Raw genomic sequence first — 5664 nt, forward strand, 5'->3', positions numbered from 1 at the left:
CTCTCACAGGAAGTCCCAGACATGCATTACCCGGGAGAAGAGGGGGTTATCTGTGATTAGATGCCAGTGTCTCCCAACTCCATGCATGCACATGATTCAAAGCAGCACAGAGGTGCTTGCAGGGCAGCTTGTGCTTTGCCCAGTCTTTGCAGGTGCACGATGGCATGATGATACTTTCACCAAAGTTGATGTGGTGCCGTGTGCAAGGATGACTTTGGCTTTTGACATGGAACATGCCATTGCCCTTTGCAACAACGTCACTCATAAAACTTGCTTCTGTAAGCCTTGACATCACATGGTCTGCTACGCTTCTTTGGCATGTTCTCATTGTACCTTCTGTAGACTGAGGAGTACTTGACGTTCAGTTCAATGTACCTTCAATAAGAGAAGAGAACAATATCTTAGAAGTCTCTCTGACAGTTTGCTTTCTCTGACATGTAGATATGGTATTTGATAATACAATTGTCTCAGAAACATATGCAACAATAATCATCAAACATTACATTTATATATATATATAAAAATGTGTGTTGGTGTGTGTGTGTGTATAAATATATATATATATACGTATAATCATAGTAATAATTGTTTAGCTCACTTCCGATATGTCCTTGGTAGGAAGTCAGTTACCAACACAGTGAGCATTTCACAGAGGCTGCAGTTCTTATAACCTTCAAGATGAGAATGCTTTAGGGTTTTGTCTTTCCACCCCCTTGTTGGTGTAGATGGCCGCCTTGAGATCTTCATCCCGAAACACGTGCACCCATCTCTACACAAGACAACACAAATTAAAAGGAAGACTCTTCAAATTCAACACATTATATAATATTTCAACTTGATAACACCTTAGCCTCTGGGAGCCACTTATTTGAAAGCCTCACTGTGTTTCCAGACCTCCTGCAGGTTGCAAAGGCGTGAGCTGAACTCCTCTGGAGTTGAAGCCGCTGCAATGCTTCTCAGAAGCGGTAGGAGACTGTCTTGTGCGTTGCTCACTCCATGATCTTTCTTCCAGCACCATTCAACCCAAGCGTTCTCCCTATGGAAGTGGCAGAGAAGCACCTTCGAACCTCAATCAAATATAAGAGATATATTACCTACACCATGTTGTCATTTTATTTTGTCGCGTTGCTATTACATATAGGCCTGCTTTTTATACATCTCTGTCAGTGGAGCTGATGACTTCATTATATTTTGAAGTAGATTGTTGCATTTGCATGTAAATGATTATATTTTTGAAGTTGGTGGAATACTATGTAAAATGTATCTTTTTTTTAATTAACGTTTCATATTCTGTGAATTAACAGATTTCTACAGTTACTGCAATTTCACCTTGAAACTCTTCCTCCAGGGCACCGATCTCTACCTCTGAGGAATCAACCATGAAGTGGCTAGGGCTCCGGTCAGGGTTCCACTCCTCAAACACCTGCTGTTGTCTCACTCCGGGTCACAAAGAGGCCAACCACTGCATAGCACACATGTGCACGTACACATAGGAAGAAGAGGGGAACAGAGTAAAGACACGTCCGGTATAGCATCAGGCAGGCACGTCTGTTGTCCATACAGGTGGAGAAGCACGGTACTTCTCCTTTTGCCGAGTACACCTGTCCTTTCCCTTGTGGCATCCATATATCTTGGTGCCCACGAGTTGGAATGGCACCCCATCATATGGTACACATTTCAACTGCCAGTATATATTTTTCTCTGGTGAAGGTTGCACGTCTGTATTGAAACATTTGACAAAAATACATATTTTATCCATAAAATATACATTAACACTGGTCAGTTTAGATTTGGAAAGACACTCGGAATTTGAAATGTCTTAAGTAACTTTACGCCTGATAATTCAACCTGTTGCTGAATGTACAGTAAAGTTTCACATATTTTCCGCTTTTATCAATCTGTGGGTTAAGTAGAAAGCTGAAACTACCAACCTATCATTCAGTTGTTGTAGACATTAAAACACAGAACACCAAAATAAACATTCTAGTGGTGTGAACTGTCAACAGGAGGGCGGCGGAGCCTCGCTGCGGGGACACTGTGGACCTCTGTCAGCGCAACTTAAATGATGCCGTTTAAAAGATGAATAAATTAACGGCTCGAACCGAGCCGGCTGGCACCGGCCCGCTGACGACCAGCCGTTCTGTGAGCCCCTTATACTACTTAGCTACTTATATACTTATACACTTATACTTAGGCCTATATAGAGCCTACTTCATATTTGATTACTGACACAATGTAGGCTACTTGGTCATTGTTGTTTCTTAAATTTCCGATCTAACCTTACAAACTTACTGTTTTCCCCGAAAACCTGTTCCTTTTTGTACACAATATACTTTGTGATCGTTGTTTCTTCAACGTCTGCCAACGCTTCCTCGAAATCCTTCAGTGTTAATATTTTATGTGAAAGCATCCTGTTTGTTGCGCGTTGGCATCCTTGACAGACTTGTCTGTCTGTTTGAGCGCAAGCGCAACAACAGTTGCCGTCTCATCCACGACTACTATTACGTCACTTCCGCCGCATAAAACCCAGGAGGTATACGATCTAGCACTGACCCTGCTGCTGCGGCTCCTCCTCCAACAGTTGAGTCCTGTCTGCAGTAATGCTGAGATTGTGCAGTACATAGCAGGCAGTGACCACAGCAGGGACAAAGGTGTGGTTCACCTCCAAGGCCTTCGACAGGAGGCACCTCCATCGCCCCTTCAGTAGCCCAAAAGCGCGCTCAATGATGCTGCGCACTCTGGCATGGCAGCCGTTGAAGCGGCTCTGTACCCTCCCCTGCAGTGGCTCCCGATACGGGGTTACGACCGTTATGGGGTGTACAATGCACGGATAGCCACCATCTCCCACAATGAAGTACCCTGGTGGAGGGTACAAAGCCTCTTTGTATAAGCCCCTGCGAAACGTAACCATGGTTGACCATGGTCACCATGGTATTCCATTGCCAACCATGGTAATACCATGGTTGACCACAAAATGGGGAAGAAACCATGGTCAGCCTACCATGGTCACAATGTCAACTCCGGAAACCATGGTCCACCTGCCATGGTCACAATGTCATCTCCAGAAACCATGGACTACCATGGTCAGCCATTTGAATATTTGAACCATGGTCTCAAGAAACCATGGTCTACAGAAACCATGGTCGACAATCATTCTAATGAGGCTCATGCAGGCACCGTCACCTGATGAATGTATATAAAATAGTCTTTACATTTTCACCAACTGTTTAATGAGCATTTAATGAGTGTGTGTTGTTGTGAGTTGTCATAGTATGTTTAATACTTAAAAACAAAAGTTAGATATAATCAATTATATTTTTGTATAACCCGCAATGAAAATGCTTCATATTTTAGGTTTTTCTATAGTTACAGTATAAACAAAACAAAGTGGTTTGTTTAGGTTGAGTGTGTAAGGTCTATGATTTATGGGTGTCTCTGATAAAGAGAGTAGGCCGTTTTCTTCCTCTCCTGTGACAGCAGTACACAGGGAGGGGGGCTCCAGGCTTAAGGAGAAACACAGAGGCCTCAAAAAAGGGTCAAGTCTTTTTTACATTAACATAGGAAGGTGTGTCTTATGCCATAAAGCTATGGAACATGTCGAGTCATGTCCAGCCTTGTACATTAGAGTCCATGCCCAGTTTTCCACAAATTGGGTGTAGAGGAGGAGTTTTTTTTTTGGGGGTTTCGTTCCGGTTTTTTTAGCATAAAGAGACTGGGTTTTTGAGAGAGCGCGAGAGAGAGGGGGGTTTCCCCTGGTACTCTCTCCCGGTAGGCTGTGTGCCAGAGCTGGGTAACTAGCTCTCGGTAAGGTTCTGCCAGACGGGGTAAATATCTCTCGAATTTCTTGGTTGTTGGCTGAGTGGAATGATTTGATGAGAGATGTGTTTGTGAATGTTATAGCCCGCCACCTGTGAGGAAATTCTCTCCCTCCGAAATTGCGGACAAGTATGGGTTTTTGAATGTTATACCCGCCGTCTGTGTCGGAAAAAGTGTATGAATATTATAGCCCGCCACCTGTGAGGAAACAATCTCCCTCCGAAATTGCGGACAGGTATGGGTTTTTGAATGTTATACCCGCCGTCTGTGTCGGAAAAAAGGGTATGAAACTGATGTGAATTGATTTGGTGAATGGAAAGTTGAATGCGCTTTTTATGGTCACCGGTCTTTTTACGAGGAAATACCTCTAAATTCTATCGGGAGAATTTTAAAATGTCACAACTGAATTGGGCAGTTGAAATTAAAACATTTTGGTAATAAATGTAAGACTGTGAATTAAAGTTTCATATTTGAACATGATCACAGCACCAGGTTTTTAGAATGATTATAATGTTGTAAAGAGAGAAGGTAAAAACCCTGTATTAGTTTGGACCTATTTTTCTTCAAATAAACTGAATCCCACCAGTTGGATTGGGATCATTTAAAAGACACCTGTGCCCTCCTCTCCTGCTTCAAAGGTAAGACTGCACCCTGTCACACACACTTAGGTAGGAGCACACTCCATTTACTGATATCAAAATCCTTCGGGATCCCTTAAACAGATTAAAAAAGAGTTGTCTGAATTGAAACAGCAGTTAATTGAACCTGGTTCTTCGGGAAGTTAATAGAGGTGAGATCTTGCTGACGTTGGTGGATCTCAGCCTAGCAGCAACCTTACATAGACTCAATAACTTCGGAAAGGTCAATTAGTAGGTCAGAGTAATTTACCGGAATAAATTATCAGGACCTCTCCGACTCTAAACAGTGTGCAACTATAGAGTGACAGTGTACTGTAGATGAAATTAAGTGCAATTAACATGATCTATCCAAATATTTTAAAATGAAATGCTTGAAACTATTGAAAAGCTTGTATTAATTTATATTATTTCCAGTCTGGTGGACCATGGTTTATGTCCATGGTACTGGTGGACCATGGTTTATGTCCATGGTAGACCATGGTAGACCACGGTTTATGTCCATGGTAGACTGTTAGAGTTTATTGAAGGATAAAAGTGTTTTCATAATGTATTCTCATAAATGTGTTAATGGATGAACAGAGAACAGTCTGTTCAAATGGCACACATACACACACACACAGATTCACATGACTGAGAGTCACAAGATTCACACTAACAAACAAGGCGTTGGTCAACACCACATGATTGTCATGTTACTGTATTGTTGAAATAAAAAGAATGCAATGGGAGAAGGCGAGCGGAGTTGGTTAAGGAGTGAACATTGCATGTCACTCGCCGATTCTCCTTGCAGCAAGTAAACTTGAAACTCGAGTACTGTTATCTCTGTTCACTGGATTTTGGTTATTGAACCGAGCTGGGGTTTTACCCTTACAAAGTAATATAGATACCTCACATTAATTGGTCCTTCGGAGCCGGAATCCAATACATCGTGACGGGAAGGAGGAGGGAAAAGACACGCCGCAAGTCTGTCGACAGCCGGGATCATCAGCCGACCCCGAGAAAGACCCGGGACGCAGAATTCGTGGCCGGGCCGGTGCTTATATGTCCAACCTCCCTCATCCTAGGCACGATTGACGGAATCCAACCGGACCAGTGACCACAGATAACGGGTAAGATAAAACGTTGATATACACGGTTACTCCGCCATTAAGGAGGTTGATAAAAAAAGTTGATATACACGGTTACTCCGCCATTAAGGAGGTTGATAAAA

This window comes from Gymnodraco acuticeps, unplaced genomic scaffold (assembly GCF_902827175.1).
Source record: "Gymnodraco acuticeps unplaced genomic scaffold, fGymAcu1.1, whole genome shotgun sequence".
NCBI classification, from domain to species: domain Eukaryota; kingdom Metazoa; phylum Chordata; class Actinopteri; order Perciformes; family Bathydraconidae; genus Gymnodraco; species Gymnodraco acuticeps.